This window comes from Dermacentor andersoni, chromosome 8 (assembly GCF_023375885.2).
Source record: "Dermacentor andersoni chromosome 8, qqDerAnde1_hic_scaffold, whole genome shotgun sequence".
In the NCBI taxonomy this organism is placed as follows: Eukaryota; Metazoa; Arthropoda; class Arachnida; order Ixodida; family Ixodidae; genus Dermacentor; species Dermacentor andersoni.
In genome coordinates, this window is record NC_092821.1 from 93,066,978 (window position 1) to 93,084,959 (window position 17,982).

At 48.8% G+C, this 17,982-nt stretch overlaps 1 protein-coding gene and 1 long non-coding RNA gene across 7 annotated transcripts in view; one reads left to right on the top strand and one right to left on the bottom strand.

Annotated features, from left to right (window-relative positions):
* Positions 1–17,982, top strand: part of LOC126529350 (uncharacterized) — a 267,250-nt gene that overhangs the window by 125,655 nt on the left and 123,613 nt on the right. The gene's annotated exons all lie outside the window — the stretch shown is intronic.
* LOC129384371 (uncharacterized) overlaps positions 7,141–17,982 on the bottom strand; it is a 430,482-nt gene continuing 419,640 nt past the window's right edge. For all 6 annotated transcript variants that reach the window (XR_008612103.2, XR_008612104.2, XR_008612102.2 and 3 more), the window contains one exon: positions 7,141–7,457. This is a non-coding gene — a long non-coding RNA (uncharacterized lncRNA). The remainder of the gene's footprint in view (positions 7,458–17,982) is intronic.

Genomic DNA, 17,982 nt, shown 5'->3' on the forward strand with positions numbered 1-17,982 from the left:
ATATACAGCCGTGTCTATCACGGAGCCGAGCATCGCATGTCTGACCGAGCTAGTGTTAAAGCGCAGAAAATACCCACCGTGTTGGCGCAGTAGAGCTGTGGCGAGGCGCTGCTAAGCATGAGAGATCGGGGGCTTTATTCCCAACTGTGGCGGCCTCGCTTTCTTAGGGGGCGGGTGGGGGGGATACGGGGGACGGTATGCAAAGGTGCTCGCGCGTCGAGCTTTTTGGCCCACGTTAAACGCTCCCAGCTGGTCAGAAAATTATTCCGGAGCCTTCCCCGCTACGGCATCCCTGATAGCTCACTGTGAACTGCCTCGACGTTAAACCTCCCGATTCGGTACGAGCGCACAGGAAGTGGGAGTAGAACAACGTGTTCTCGTCATGACATTCCACCCTCAAACCGCGGTCGCGCTGTGATTCGAAACAACGGGACGATGCCTCGCCGAAGCCGGCGTTGGGCGTGATTCGGGTACATGCTCTCTCCGTGTCAGGACCGTAAACACGAGATACAGCGTGTGCGTTTGCACGCACAGTTGCTGTACAGCGCGCGGAGGCTGCGCGCTGTATAGCAACTACAGTTGTGTAAGCGCCGCTCGCTCCCTTTTGCTTTCGACTTTCTTATCATCCATTACGACACGGGGCACCCATTAGCCCGCCCAACATCGTTGATGTGCCATTTCCTGTTTGCGGTTTCCATGGGAACAGTGTGAACAAAACGAAAGACGCGAACGAGTCAAAAGACCAGCAAACACGGGGCTGCCCTGACTGTTACCGTGAATTATCGACTCGCTCAATCTCGCGCATTATTGCGTCTTGCGTCACTTTGCCTACTTTCACGCGTTTCACATCAGCGGCACACGTGCACGCAGTTTCTTTCGAGACAAACCTGCTGTTGCTTGCCACATGCGAGTAATGTCACGTATGTTCGACCACCGGTCGAAACGGAAAGCAAAAAGAGGAAAATGAGTCGTTACACAAAACCCTTCAGCCACAGACGGATGTATTGTCGCGAAAGAATAAAGAGTACAATTCGGAATGCGTATCGCGAATACGATGAACAGGCTGAAGAAATAAAAAGAAAACGATCCGTGCACAATTTTCGGTGCGCCACGTACGCCTGAAATGATGGAAATGAATGGGCGTGCTCTGCAAAATCTGGCTGACGTGACAAAGAATTGAAACACAGAAAACGTGAGCAAGAAAGAAAGAAAAAAGAAATAAATAAAGAAAAAGAAAATGACGAGGGGAAAAGCACTACACACAGACACATTCCTGCGTGTCCGCTGTCGTTCGCGTTTCGGCGTTTCGAGCTTTTTGTTTAGCGTGTCTGACCCCCACCGCTGGCCTGCATTTCTGAGACACCTTATCCCTGTTTATAGCCTTTAGACCACGTTGTTACGATTTGTCTACTTCGTTTGCGCTTGTTTCATGCTGACGATTGCTTTTGCTGGCAGTGTTTATGGCGCTGGGAGTACAGCTAACAAAAAACCTGTGTACCTGAAGATCTCAATGGCTGTGTCGCGGCTTCATTAATGTTATGCTTGGGCAAGGAGCCAAAGTGGGCGTTGCTTGCTGTATCAATGTGAAAGATATGTATGTATGTATGTATGTATGTATGTATGTATGTATGTATGTATGTATGTATGTATGTATGTATGTATGTATGTATGTATGTATGTATGTATGTATGTGTGGATGGATGGATGGATGGATGGATGGATGGATGGATGGATGGATGGATGGATGGATGGATGGATGGATGGATGGATGGATGGATGAATGGATGGATGGATGGATGGATGGATGGATGGATGGACGGACGGACGGACGGACGGATGGAATGAATGAATGAATGAATGAATGAATGAATGAATGAATGAAAATATTGGATCGATATCACACATTCTGACTGGATGCTCAAACTTCATCTGCCACGTTCACCCGTTCTTGCTCGTTTGGGGGCGCGTGCACCTCTTTGCAAGTTTGCGCATACTTTGCACTACAATCGAATTATGCCAGCTGTTGCCAATCTAGTTCGCGTTCGGCCGAGAAGTCACGGTCCCCCTCGATGAACCACCCTCGTGCGCCGAGCTGCAACTTTTCCTGCGTTCACGGCCTTGTAGTTTTTTAGGAGGTTGTTCAAACCCTGTCAAACATTTTCGACGGTGTGTGCGTGTATTTCGGAATAATATGCAGAGGTTCCGCAAACTTCCTGTGGACTTATAGACTTCTACTCATGTGGATTAATGCCTATAGACCACGTGCACACATTCTACTTAAAAGCTTGTAAGCGACAAAGACCTAAGTAAGTGGGCTTTCTAGCAGTCCTTACAAAAGTCATTATTGAGATTATCTGGTCTTTCTGCCGACTTTTTCTTGCCCGCATTACACTCTCTTGACATGCCACTGAATATCTTCTACAATTTCTTCTTTAGGAGACGTTTGCCTATAAACAGCACAAACATTTTGATATAGCCAGAAATGTAAGTCTAGGAGAAAGCGAAGCTGTCTACAGGTAGTCTACATAATCTACACACTCTAAATTCATCTAGAAAAGGTGCGGAGAGGCTGGCATCGTTCCGCTTTCGTGACCACGGAATGTAACGTAAGTGCCTGATCTCGCAAGTCTGCCCTGGTTATCGTCAGGAGGGTTTCATCATTGGTTGGCCGTACTCGCGGGACGAGGACCACGTTGCGCGTGTATCCGGAAGCTAGAGTCAAGCGCCGCGGCCGGCTAAACCGCCGCCGTAAATCACTGGCCCCCGTGGCGCGCACTCAGCACTCCCCGTTAAACGCCTTCCTTCCCTTGCTGCAACTTCGTCATCGTGGGGCACGCGGTCGCAGCTCGGGCGCATGCTGTCGGCTCCGATCCACTGACTGCTGTGGCCGTCTTTCTTTCCCTTTCATTTTCTTTCGATAGCCGTGCAGTTCTGTAGTGATGGACATTGGAGAGCAAAATAAATGGGCGCGCAGTCGCACCTGCGCGTTGCGCGAGAAGCTTATGTACATGTACCTCTACGCGTCGACGATTGAGAGCATGTTTTTTTTTTTTTTTTTTTGGAACAACGCGCGTTTTGGTGCGTGGAAGTTTTATTGTGTACAATTTTCTTTACGTAGATCACATGCCCTCTTAACTAACGCGGTATTGTTGTTGGAATGTCTGTTAAATTGTGTAGCAAGGCCCAGCCGCTCAGAGTTGCGGGAATTCTTATGTTGGTGGCAGGTAGGTCGAATAATGCGAAAGCACGGCACGAAGGCCTGTATTTTGTGACACGAGAACACGTGTGCTTTTATTTTTGTAACGTTCGGAGGTAACGAAAACAACATCATTAGTGGTAGTAGTTCCGTATGAGGTAGTTGTAATAAACTTAATTGCACCTAGATAAGGGATCAAGTGGAGAAGCTGATCTTCACCCGCCAGTGAGCAGACTCCTCAGTCCAGAAGTCCAACCGTAGCCACCGCTCGCCACGACCGCTCCACCAACCGCAGTTGGTATTCCAAGCTCATGCTGGACAGTGCTTCCAACTGGTCTAGGGTATGGTAAGGAACAGGTTGCTGGTTGTAGGTGCATTGGCATGCCCACAGTGAATTTTATAGGGAGGCGTGTTCATTATAGTGTGGACACTTGTATGGGTAGAGGGCAGAATTCATTGCGCTCAACAGACTAAGGTGCTAATAGGCGTTTGTTTGGAGGCGACGCCAAACTACTGCCTCATCGTGTGTGAGTTTCGCATGGGGGGGGGGGGGTAGTTGGGTGCGACTCGCTAGGCAATACTGTTGTGTCAGGTGAGCTGGACGGGCTCCGTCAGGAGCTAGGCTGTCATCTCAGAGAGTTGTTCCAGCTAGGTTGGCGTGCGCTGAGAGTCTCGTGACCTGGAGTACACATGAGGGAAACGATAGGATTGTGTCGAGTGAAGAATGTGGTGACTCTGCTGCAGGTCTTCTTTTTCGCGTAATTGCGGCAGGCGCCTTGACAGTCTGAGATTACGATGACGCAGTCCCACTGCGGGTGGGCGGCCATGGTCAGCGCAATGGCAACCTCCTCTGCTTCCGTGGGGATGGTTCCACGAGTGGTGGCGGCGATGACTTCACGCCCTTGATTGTCAACGACGCTCACGGCGTGCGCTTAAAGGTGGGGAAGTAAGGCGGCATCCGCGTGTAAGGTTCCAGGATGGTTCCCGTACTTCCCGGTGAGTGCCTGTGCTCTGGCATGACGTCGTCCAACGTAATGCATCGGGCGCACATGCCTGGGCATGGCCGAGGCACGTATTTGGCCTCGAAGGTGGGAGATTTGCATGGAGGCTCGAGTCAGGTGTAGAGGATGGTGCTCGATCTGCTGCAAGACTTGTCTGTCAGTGGTTAGGCGTTGAAGGTGTTTTCTTTGGGTTACGAGACGGACTTCGACGAGCTCTGTGTCAACTAAACCGATGGAAATGAATCACTGTCGCCGCATACTGTCTACAGCACAGTAGCACTTGTAGCACTGTGAACATCTGTTCATGCTACAGCCGCTTGTCCAATACTGTTGCCCTTAAAAACTGCAACAGTGCCCTCGTCGTCCTCTGCTGCGATGGCTTGTCATGGCGGCATTTTAAGATAAGTTCCTCTGTTAGAGCTCTGCTTATAACTGAGCCGTATAGGGTGCGTGATCACATTCTCTTGGCATGCTGGGAGGCAGATGGCAAGGACGTTAACCATCATAGCAGCCATTTCGCGACCGTGCGCTAAGGGGAGGTGAACTGAATAATAAAAAATCATGAGTCATTCCATTTTGTAAAGGTGGCGGACCACCGAAGCTGTTTAGCACACGGCATGGAGGTGACACATAATTTTGGACAAGGGTACGAGTTCATTTATTGCCTTGATGGGTGGTCATTGTGACGAAAGGTATGCACAGTCATGTATTGTCTTGATCGGTGGACATTATTTCACTGGCAACTGCAATCACATTCTTTTATAACGTCAAATAGATGAACGCTGGGTGGTCGGTTGGGCCGGATTGGTGTGGCATCGCAAGGGATATGTGTGCAACACGGCACGCGTAAACCGCTCCCTTTTCGGTACGGACACATCCACATTGAAATCACCGACAACGACTACAGGGATAGTGTCATCGCAGCTATTCGCGCAAAGTGAGTAGCCATGAACCTCACAGGACTGTGAGTCATTGCATTTTTTGCTTGCTTACGGAGGTATGAGCCATTGCTCACGGAGGTATGAGCCATTGGTAATGACAGTTTTCGACATGTTGTTCTGTATGTTGTATGCGTGATTAGAAAGAATTTAAGCACTGTTAGCTTCGCTTTGCGGAGTGCTTGTAGCCTCTGCCTTGCGGGACTATTAGCCATTGCATTTTTTGCTTCCTTACGGGAGCATGAATGCTTACGGGGGTATGAGCCGTTGATGATGATAGTCTTTGTTCACGGAGAACAAAAATACATGGAACCCTGGCCATATACAGCTTCGCATGTAAAAAAATGCGCGAACGCGGTTGAGAGCATGGGAAGATGAGGTGAAAGGCGTGCACGTGCGCGAACAGCGCCACGTATTGTCAAGGTGAGAGATGATTCAAAAGCTGTAAGCTCTGAAATGGATGAAATCAGCAAGAGGGCTGGCACGCACCCGCGCGTGGTAATACAGATATTAAAGCGGTTCTGCTGACCTTTTATGGCGAGCCTGTTTCGCTGGCTACTGTAGTAGGAAACACTGTGTCCGGGCATCACACTGTCGCTTGTACTTTGAGTCGTTCACAACATCGCGCTGGTTTCGACTCTACGATTTCTCCGACATCTTGATTGTTGGCTCTTCAAGAGCGCTCAAAACGTAGGGCCAACAGGCAACGCCAGTCTTGAATAGCATTGTGTAATAAATTCAGCGGCTGTCCACGGTAATCTGACCCACGAGCTCGTGGAACGTAGTAACAGCAGTGAAATCACGTGATAAGGAACGTAAAGCATTCAGAACTGGCGTCTGTGCTGCGTACTGAGTGTTCCATATGCGCAGTCCCTATGCAGTACTGCCGCTGTGATCCTCCATTCGGCATCCAACCTACCAAGTTTTTGAGCAACAGCCTCGCACGAGCATTTGAAGCCTGACGAGAGGGAGCCATAGCAACAACGCTTGGGTACGCGCCTGGTGTCCCCTCGCCCACGCGACTGTCGATTCTCGGTTGTTAAATTTGGCAGCGGGCAATTACTGTATCGATGTCGGAAGCGCTCTTCCATCATTCTGTGGTCGGGTGCAACGCATCGGCGTGGGCATCACGATAGCTTAAGTTCGAGTGCCGATGCGTGGTACTATCGATCAGTGATTAGGCCACAGTTGAGCGCGCTGCCCGAGAAACTCTGGAACGCCAGTACTCCTCTGGTGGCCCAGTGGCTGCTCATTTGCTCGTTACTTTCTTCCACCACGCAGTCCACTGGCTCTTTTGCCACTCCGAGGTCGCGGCCACGTTGGGCTCCATTGAGACCAAGTAGGCCGTATGGAGTATAGCAGTCGGAGGTCTGGGATGCAGTGAATTCTGTACAGTGTCATGACAGTTGCGGCTGAGGCAGTGATAGTGCATCAAAGAACGGGCACCACGTATCACGGTGCATACCTCCGTGGCGTGATTTGCAGGCTTCTACATTCTCGTTGCGTGCATGTAGGGCTCGTTAATTTTACAAGTTAGAATACTGTGCCACGCAAGAAGCTTAATATAACGATAAGAAAAGAAATGAAACGAAAAATATCCGTTCATGTCTGAAACACGGAACGAAATACACGGGTCTTTTTCACGTGTCTTTCAGTCTGCTTGCGCCGTTTCGAAAATTGATGCTAACCGCCTCGCCCCAGTTGTACATTTTGTTAATGGAATACCTTGTAAGTGAACATGCAAGGGAGAGGGAGGATTGAATGTAGGGGCAGGCGAAATGAATATTGCCGCCGGCAGATACCGACGTCTGGTCAAGCACTATATCGTCAAGGCGTCCAAACCCATGCGCACGTGACTCCTAGCTTCAAAATTTCCGCCTCCGGGAATTACGGTTTTTTGAAGTACAGTTTCAAGATCGCTATAATCATCTGGCTCTGGTGCGCACATTTTGTTTTTTGTACGTCCTTGCGGCAGCAAGTTTAGCGTTTCAGAGTGGCACGAGTCTGACAGTGCAACTGCATTTATTTTCAAGTGCTCTGACGATTAAGGACAGCGTGTTCGTTGGCGAGCTTCAACTCGCCAAATAGTTTTCTTTTTTTTTTTTCTTTAGTCTTGCCCGCAGTGCTTCTGCAGTGACTACAGCATGGTCCAACTTTCGGTAGACGTTGGGAGAGCAGATGTATTGAACCAGTCATCGTAGGTTCCTTGCTTCCGTTGCTGTTGCTTGGCGGGTATTCACGGTACACCGAGCAGGCGTGGAAGCGGGACTCTTGATGTTCCACCATTACAGGGCGTCGAGGGCGAGAACAGCACAGGAACAGCTGCGCAGACATAAACAAGCTGTTGACGCTTGACGCTTGTTTATCATCATCATCATCACCATCATCATCATCATCATCATCATCATCATCATCATCATCATCATCATCATTTATTAAACCCAAAAAATTCCCAAAGCTCATTACGTAAGGGGAAGGGGATTAACAAACAAGTAATGCAAATTTCAACCGAAGGCAATACGGCGAAAAGGTGAAACATACGCTATTCACGGACACCGATGGTGCGAAACAATCACTGCGCGTCCATGAATAAATGGTTCAGTAGCACTACAAAAATTTGCATGATCAGAGATAGCAGCAGCTCTATCAGGTAGCTGGATCCACAACCATGTTTTTACTGCTGTTCCCTGTAGTTTTCTCGCGATGGTCGAGTGTCGCGAAACTGCGCGCAACATAGCGTGGTTTGCGATACCCTTGTATTTGAAGGCGCCAAAAGCTGCGAAAGAGATAGAGAGAAAAAAACAGGACACGGCGGAAGACGTACGTGAGGACAGCAACGGGGGAGTGCACTCTGCCGGGAGACAGACTCCCTGGGTGTCTCGCCACACGTGGGAAGCTCATCGCGTCGCCGCGGCGTCAAGAGCTTGTCGCCTCGGCTTCTTCGGTGCGGTGGCGACTGGCCGGCAGGGGAGCTTTCTCGGAGCCGTTGATCCGCATCGGTTGGCCAACCGGCTGAGAGCCCCCTTCAACTGGCTCGCGGCTGGTTTTGAGGTGACAGTGGTTTTTCCCTCTTCTTTAACCGCAACTCTCATCCAGTCTACGAGAGGGCTACATCTACTTGGCTCGCATCCTTCGCCGCTGCAGCGATCTTTTGGCGCCGTCTCGGGGGCTTGCTTCCTTGCTGGACGTTGATCGGCGTTATGTGCCGCCATGTTGCTTTTTGCTTCCGCGCTTGCCCGAACCATCGGGTGCCGGAGGGATTTGGCTACTGACTGGCAAGGTTTAGGGCTTTGAGATGAGAGAGAGAGACGGCGGTAGCTGGCTGTTAGTGCGATCGAAGCTGAAGTGCGCGAAGCTGAAAGACGGTAATGGATAGCCCTTGCGGCGGTTGCGTGCTGACGATGGGAGCGTAATAAGAGTGCCTTAACTGGGTGGCGTCTTTTGTCCCCTGTTGCTGGCATGGCATTGTTGCGTACACAGCTCAATTAAGGAGATGAATAAACGAACGAAAGACAGGGGGTTTAACAAGGAAAAGAAAGGTGAGGATAACGGATTAACGGGATAATGGATCTAAATAGTTAGGAAGGGAGAAAGGTGAATTGCGAAGCGTAAATCGACGCGCATTATTCTGATGCGCTACGCGTCGCTTTCGGAGGTGCGTAGGCCATGGGAAGCGAACCAGCATTCTGGCTGCCTTTAGTGCATGCGTGTCTTGTGAACACTATATGCGTACCTTTTGCTCTGACAGCACTGTAGCCACGGGAATAGAGTGGGGATATTCAGTTGGAGGGAGAAAGAGGCAAAGGGCTAAGTATGCTAAGCATATATCGTTACACTCTTTCCCTACTCCTGTGCTCCTGGATAAGAGTGCATCGGAGTATGGAGGAGCGCAACTTTGAAAGTTTCTTGAACCACGAACGCCCTGTTATTGCACTTACGCCGGTCGAATCTCATAGACATTCTTTAATCCTTTGGTAGTCATATGGGCTTGGTTGGCTTACTTATTCATAGTTGTCTTCATATTTTCCTTTTGTATTCTCTACCTCCTTTGTTCTTTTCCTTTGCCTGTCATCTCAAACACCTTATCTGAAACAGCAAGCACTGCACATAGTACGGTTCCCGTTAGACTCTTTACCTCTCTCACTTGTGACTCTGGCCACGTGATCTGTGCTGAGATTTGATATGTCGAGAGTCCGTAGTAAAAGTGGAATGCCAAATAATAGTTGAACGTCCTTGTGCGACATGGCTACACCTCGAATTTTTAGTATAAATGTAGTTACTGCAGCGTATTGAGAAATTATTCTTGGGCCCCATTTTTTTTACAGTCGTCTGTAGTGTGCATATACAGTATAGATGATATAGACAGCAGACAGCTGAACAAGCTGTCGTTAGCCATTGGTGCATTGCGCGCAGAATGAACGTTACAGAAACAAACTTTCGAGAAACTATCAACAAGATGCTCAATAAATTCTGTTATATTGCTGTGCTAGCCATTAAGCTCACATGCATCTTCTTTAGATTAGCTTGCGATATTGAGGACGTGACATGTAATTTCATTCAGGCCGGCGTGCGTGAGAGCCATGGGCAGTTGCGTTGGTGCAATTGCTTGTACAGCTTTTATCGGTGGATTAATGGATTTTAATGGTGCAAAGGCCAGTTCTGCCCAAAGACCGCCATAGCCCTTATCAACGACGATGATGACAATGGCAGCAGAAACGTCATACAAGGGTGTCGTACTCATTACAGGCTGTATATCAAATAATCCAGACAAGATCGTCTCGTAGCTCAGCTGGTCTTTCAAAACCGGGCGGGGCTTTCCGCATTGGCTAATGAAGTGGGCGATACGCAGCACTATATGTCAGGCACTTCCGGTGCTTCAGTGCAGAGAGGAAAATATTACAGGACACGCTGGAGAGACCAGGATTTCCAAACCCGTGCGTTACATATATAGTCGGGTACAACGTAAGAAGGCAGGAGAGACCCCGCCCATATGATTGAAGCGCCGTAGCCGATGGCCTCCGCGACTAAAGAAACGGTCCCGCTGAAGCGACACGGCCCAGTTCGAAGAGCGGGTTGCCATGTTCTCCGTCGGCGGCGTCCCCGGCCGTCTGGCTCGTGACGTCAGTCTAGAGCGCGCGCCCATTGGTGGAGGCTCGTGTGCATCCGCCTTTGAAGGGGCAAATGCCGCTGCCTTCTAAAGTTGTAGCCCACTATAGTGGTTTCCAAAGGGCCGCGCGTATAGTGCGGAAGTAGGCGTCGCGTCTTGTCGCGTTTTTTACGCGAACGGACGAGTTTCGGATGCTGGACAGTGGCGCTCAGACGGTGCAGTGGCCGGCACTGACCGCGAGGTTAACACCACCTGTGGAAACAACGCGACCACCATTATAACGCCATCTACATTCACTAATTATCGGGAAGGAGAATCATTCACGGGCACCCGCGATGGCTTTCCTCAATCATAGATCGTGTCGGACGAAACCGAAGCTGCGGCTAGCCTGGCCGAAAGCTCTCGCCGCATGGTCCATTACCTTCTTACCGCGCGAGAACGTGATCGATGTGTAATATGTGGCTGATACGTTATGCAGGCGACGTCATGTGATGCTGTTACAGATGGAATGAGGCGCACTCTAACAACGTCCAATCACTAAACGTAGCCCTCAAGAGAGACAGAGAGAGGGAGAGAAAGAAAGGAAGGACAGAGTGGGAAATTTTCCCACTCTGATGCAAAAAAACAACAACAAAAAACGCAATAGATGGTGGTTCTGTGGTTAACGGAAAAACACAGGCGAAATCATCGCGTGTAGCACGTGGTATAAGACTGCAGTCTACCTAGAAATGTGCATAATACGCTAGTAGTGCCCAGGACGTAGCATTAGGACCAAAACATAACGTTGGGCCGTCTGCTGCTCGACACTTTGTTACGTCTGTTTTCGATGATCTGATTTAGCCCGCATATCAACGTGACTGCTTTTATTTTACGTTTGGTTGATAACACCACGTTCCACTTTGCTGTGCTGCATTCGTTGTCTAAATTTCTGTCCCACTGAATGTTATAGCAGAGCGACTGAAGTGCTAGCCTTTAAAAAAAAGTTTCTGCAATAGAAAAGCGCATTCAGTGGAGTCGATCGTGGCTAGTTCGCCGGTTAGGTTCCGTGGCCTATTATGGGCTTTCTTGCATTAATTAAGACTCGAATGGCCAAGTAAGGAACACAGAATCTCTTACGAAAAAGAAAAGCTTGAAACTTGTGCGATTCCGTACAGCCTGTTGTCGTGTGCCAAGGAGTATATCGGTCCCACAGTAAAGCATGCAGAGCGAAATCGTGCAGGCACTATGCGAAGTGCGAGGTGCTTTCGTTTTTATTATTCTTTGTATCGAACACCGAAATTTCAGAAACCGTATCCCTAACTTTGGTCACCGTGGTAGCGTCTGCTACGTGCCTACTAGAAAACTGAGCTGAACGTTACGGTCAATCGCACGCAATAGACTGACTTTGACGACTTCTGTGAGAAGGTGTAACGGTTAACACTAGGATGGTTGATCCTGGTTGAGAATGTGCGTATCGTGCCTAGTTCACCGCTGGTAGGGGTAACATAATACCCTTTTCCTTCATTTCCACGTCAGCTGTTCCTTTGCGGCCTTTATCCTATAGTTTCTATGCAGGCTTTAGAATTTAGAATTTAAGCCACTAGAATGGAAAATTATAATGAGTAAATAATGGAAACGCTTCAACAGCATTTGACAAATAATTGATCAAGTCAATGCTCGTCACCTAGCGAGCATTTAGCACTCACCGTTTAGCGAGTGGCACATACGTTGTGCTACGAGCCACTGGAACCCTTTAAGAAAGTAGCGAATGTCTTAATATGGCAATCTCACCTCCGGTGACTGCAGACTCGCGAAGACCCAGGTTCGATACCGGCGCCGATGTGGCCTTTTTCGTGTTATAAAGGCGCCTACCGCTGTGACCGCAGTGACACTGCACAGGCACACCTTCACAATATACTAGCCATTGCCTGAAAACCAAAGCCGACTACAGAAGTTGGCTTCTTCACAAGTATATTCTTATTAAGGAAAAGCCAGCTTTCAAGGTGTCAAGCAGGTGCGTTTTCACCTGCCCGAAACTGCGTCGACAAAAAGACACAGATGCCGTAACCTGTAAAATTAACTACCGCAGCAATGCTAATGAGTTTAAATTTATCCTGCTCCTCTCGGCTTACGTCTTCATTTCAATTTGTCTTTTCAATATATGGTGTTCGCGCTGCTGCTGGAATCGTGAACATTTAAGATCGCGTCACGCCGGTAGCCTAAAATGACCTTTCAGTGTCTTTCTCCGTACAATAAAGTGATTGTGTTATCGGTTTGTCCACGGATTAGCCAAGAAGGAAGCGAAAGTTGCCGCGAGCAAGGGCACTTCGTTCGCCTTCAACTTAAAGCGAAACTATGTAGGGGGAGTCGCACTACAGTTGCCTTGCGGCGAAGGCCGTCGCTGTCGGTCTGCGTGCAGTGGCGTGGTCGGTATCAAATGTTAATCAAGGAACAGCCAGCAATGAAGCCTTTTTTTGATCCCCAGATTTTGCCTGGAAACGTAATTATCGGCGATTATAAAATATAACTTACGTTGCCTATAAAAGTTGCCAGTGTAAGCGTGTAACGGATAATCCCTTTCTTTTTTTTTTTCCTTTTTTTTCGCACCGGGTCTTACGGGCTCCGCGTTGAACTTCAGCTAGGATCTTGTACGGCTGCGACGGTGAAAACTGATGGCTCGGTCCGTACGAAATGTCATAGCACCCAGCAACGCATACCACGGTCGGCACCAGATGGCAGACACGCGCTCCAGACCGGACGCGCGCGGCTTTACGAGGCCGTTCGTCACGCGCATCCAGACGCCGGCGTCTGTAGAGTCGGCGCAGAATACAAGAAGGTGCGGTGCATATAATCCACACTATCGAAGTACAAAGTCGGGATATAGCGAAGCACTTGAAAAGGCTCCGATATAGCGAATGAATCGCACCGGAGATGGTGAAGCGTTTGCAGAGTCTTCGGTTGATTTCGGGCACTTGTAAAACAGACCCCCTGCTACACTTCCGAAGGATGTGAGAAATCACTTATACAGCTGCGGTATCTTAGATGTCTAACATGCGTGCTCAAACTGGCACACGTCGGAGGAGTTCTTTTTTTCTCTCTCTCTCTGTTGGTTTCTTTTTACTGAGGCAGGCAGTTTAAAGCTCGAAGCTGGGTTTGTTGTGTCTGTTGACTCGTCTCTCGCCTTTCGTAGCCGTGGTAAGGCCAATTCCTCACCACTACCGTGCCGACTATGACAGCGGAGGCGTCTGTACGTGCATTTCCAAGGTCACGGCAAGCATTGCTGTAGCGGACGTAGACGGCGCTGTGCGTTTCGCTGGGTAGTAGCTGCTCCCGAGGAAAAAAAAAAGAACAGTGCAGCAACAGGACCGAAGGAAGACAAAACAACACAGGCGCCGACCTCCGTGTGTCCCGTTCCTGCGCTGTTTTTTTTTCTCGGTATGATGCTCAACCGATTACAACAGCTTCCAACTCTTGTAAAATAGCTGCTGTTCAGAATCTGGTGGTGTCCGCCGTGAGAGTCTGCTGGTGTCGCGGTGAATGAGTTTAGCGCGGAAGGAATAACTGAAGAGTGTTCTTTTGTATTTTTCTCTCAAACGTTATAGAGGGGATACTTCCTTACGTACGTCTCCTGACTTACATACCTTTATGTAACTGAAAAAAGAAAACTATATTGGTGGATTTATTCATTTATATTAGCACTTGTCGCAGGGGTTCGCGACCTGGAAAGGCTGGTACTTATCAGGTACCAACGTGCTGCCAGTTCACCGCACACAGCCACATAATGAGCGACACGAAGAGCTGTAACATTCAAGCTGCTTAATAAACATCGAGCCGCTTCCCCGAGGAATTTAGAAATTGTTTACGTTTGCACGAAGTTCGCATACAAGGTGGGCAAGAATCGCCAACTCCCACGAGATGGATAATGGAAACGCGAAGGAACTTTCTTTTTTCGCTCGTAGCGGGGCCTTTCTTCCTCCGATCGCGTAGCCATAGCCTTATCGGCACCGGTCATCGAACGGGTAGCCGTCGCTTGCCGCATTTAGTGCTCGCGGCTGTGGAATCGTGCGCGCCTCCGCGCACCCGACCGTTCGCTCCCTTTAATTCTTGATGGCGGCAGCGCCGGCCCTTCCGTTCGCCCCTGGAATCTCCCAGGGCGCGGTGACGGCAGTGCCGCGCGTTGTACGCACGTGGTACACGCGACTGGCTTCTCGCCGCGCCATTACGTCTGATGAGTGCAGGTGGCGGCGTTGTTGACTCTGGCACACCGCACGACAAGGCCGCCGAGCGCACCGCGCTGGAATCATTATTGCACGAGCTCTCTGACGCCCTGCGCTGTATGCCCTCGCTGCGTCATCGTGCCCTTGAGTCGATGCTTCGCGCGGGCCGAAAGGTTGGGTCGCTCACCCAGGTTGAAGCGTTGGAAATGTAGTGCGGAGCTGCTGTTCCTTAGCTGGGACAAAAATGGCAAGTCTGACTACTGAAGAGCCCCGTATCGTAAAATCGTCGCTTGAAACAAACAAAACCGACGAAAAGTAAGTGCGACGAAAAAAGAATGTCCGGAAATTAATCGACATCATCAAACCCTTTCGAAGTTGCTTAAAAGAAAAGAAACACTTGTTAACAATAGGACACAAGTTGGCAACTATGTACAGTGCTAAATAAAGTGAAGCGGGAACAGCAGAGAACGTGCTTTTGCGCGTAATTAAACGAACGTGCGACGGGTAATCGCCCGGCAGCAGGTTTCTTAACATAGAGTAGTCCCAAAGTGTGCATTTTGTAGTCTGCATTGAGAGCAAATGCAGGCAGTTGAAACTGGAAGCTAAATAATGCATTGGAGTAGCTTAGGCATTGTTGGCGTTTGAATATTTATGAGCATTGCAGATGCATCGTGCGTAATGTAGAGCGAGTGAATCACCTGTGACGAGCACGAAGTGCGTCTAAATAAAGCTGAAATTCCGATTTTCCACTACAGCGCAAAAAAGTAAAAATAAACGTTTCCGGTGGTCACTACTGCTCATTTCCGGTTTAGGCACATAATTATTCAGAGGACTTCATGGGAGATATTAGTTCTGTATTTTCATTTCTTTCCTGTTTTCGTGAGCAGCTTACTAGAAGCATCACAATGCAATACTGGTGCAAGAACGATGGAAAAAATAAATTCATAGTAAACAGACAAGAATACTACTCAGCCACATAGTTTTGGCAGAATTAGTAGCCCTAAACTAAGCATTAATGTTTAGTTACTCTTTTCTTTCTCTCTTTATTCCACTCTGCCATCCCCCTCGCTACTAGCAGGTTATAGCCAACCGGACAAAGTCTATTAAACCCCCCTTCATTATTTTCTGCCTTCATTGATTCCCTCTTTTTGTAAAATTAAATACAATGGTTTTGCAACAGTTGCTATTTTCTTTCTTTTCGGCTAACTTTGTAGCTTGGCAAGAGCAACTTGTCGGCAGAAGTGGAATCAAATGAAATTGTGGGGTTCGCCGTGCCAAAGCCACCTACGGGTTCTGAAGACGCCGCAGTGAGGCAGCACCAGTTTAGCTTTCACCACCCGGGGTTCTTTAACGCGCGCCTAAATCAAAACTGCACGAGTTTTTTTTGCATCCACCCCGTGTTCGAATGCCACCGCCTCGGTTTTGAATCGAACCCGTGACCTCGGGTTTAGCAGCACAACGTCAACGCGGCGGGTTAAAGAAACTGAAGACGACTTTTAAACTTTTAACCATAGAAAAAAAAAAGTAAACAGTTGCGCGAAGGCGACGATGAGCGGCTACACGGGCCGACCAAACATTAAGTATTTCATCCGGCGTGACGTGCTGAAAATAATAGGAGCTAGGAGATATAAAAAGTACAACAATGGACCATACAACGTGAACAAAATCAGCAGTATAGCGAAGATATTGGTTGAGATGTTGCAGCTGAATACACACACACACATATATATATATATATATATATATATATATATATATATATATATATATATATATATATATATATATATATATCTTTGCGCAGCATGTTTGTCTTCGTTTATGCGTTCGACGTATCTCGCTTCTTCACATGCTTCCCGACCCTTTGTCACTGTGTACTCAAGAAGATTGCGCGTTCCTTCCATCGCCGCGCTATATAATCCTACACTTTTTGCTCGTGATGCCACCGACAACAGCGCCGGGCCACTTTGTTCGCAAACTGTCGGCGCAGCTTTGGGCCGTCATTTGTTTCCAAGAGCCTCGCCGGCACGGCGTCAGCAGCCGTGATGATGGCTTACTCGCTAGCGTTCCTAAGCCGCACAGCTAAGGCCATCGTTACGTTTCTCTCGAAATGAAGGTCGTGCTATTTTTTTTCTTTCTCACTGTTGTCTACTTTGCGGCAATGAAATTGTCGCGCTACCTTTGATGTTCGCGCTTATTTGATGAGATGCGTATTGAAGAGACATTGACATCTGAGAACGGTCCTCCTTGTTACATGCTCAAAAAGATAAACTTTACCGTCGTTATACTTCTAAAATATTCCAACAAATAAGTTATGAGAATTCCAACAAAGCGTACGCATTCAACCGCCCTTAAGCGTTTAGCGCACTTTAGAAGCTCATTGCTTGCGTACATCATCGTATTACATCAAGGTTTCAGTGGCTACCAAGGCCTCGGAGATATACAATCAATTCACAAGCCGTAAAGCAGGACCGTGAGAGGGAAAATAGAGGCGTGAAAAAATTAGACCGAAAGCCTTTGCGGCTCTGAAGAAGCCACGACGATACCGTGCATTGTGCTGTTGCGCAAGGAACTACTACGCTAACTTTTCTTCCATGCGAAGTAAAACCGGATAGCGCAGCTGCGTTAGCACCCAGCGCGAGACCTGAAACCGTGAACCAGTGAGCGTTGAGGAAGGCTGAGTCTTTCACTGACTACCTTTATTGTTAACTCGCGTTAAATTTTCAGCGAAATTGCTATGCAACGCGAACGCTAGCGCACGAGTAATGCGCGTCTCGTGATACGACTGTTTTCTTTCCTTTGCGTTTTCGTTAGACACGCAATTGTCTGTATTCGACTATGGCTGCACGTTGGACTTGGTGCCTCACACTAGGGGCCTTATCGCTAGCGCAACCTATAAGGGGACAGAAGAGCGACACTTATACGCACACACATGGCGCTGGCGTTGCGTGTATGTGCATCTAAAAATTATGGGGTGTTGCGTGCCAAAACCACGATTTGATTATGAGGCGCGCCCTAATGTGGGACTCCAGATTAATTTGGACCACCTGGGGTTCTTTAACGTGCACCTGAATCTAAGTACACAGTTGTCTTCTCATTCCGCCCCGATCGAAATGCGGCCACTGTCGCCGGGATTCGAGCCCGCGACCTCTTGCTTACGAGCCCAACACCAAGTCGCTAAGCAACCACGGTGGATATGTATGTGCATCTGTGTCGCTCTTAACAAAGGGAAAATCAGACATCCACCCATTCGTAGCGTATTTCAACGCTCTTATGTCTATAGCTGCGTCAGTTGCGGTACCCCTGAGGTATTTGGAATTCGCATTCGGCGAGAAATATTGTTTGTTTTTCTGACAGAGTCGCCGCGCCGTTCGCTTCGCGTCTCCTGTGGCACCTGAAGAACGAGGCCGTTCTCGATACGAAGCAATGAAAGGACGACGGGACGGGGGGGGGGGGGGGGGGGGGGGGGTGTTCGTGCGCGCGACGCGCTGTACAGCGCAGAATGTGCGCGAGAGTTGCACGGCAAAGCGATGCAAAGAAAAGA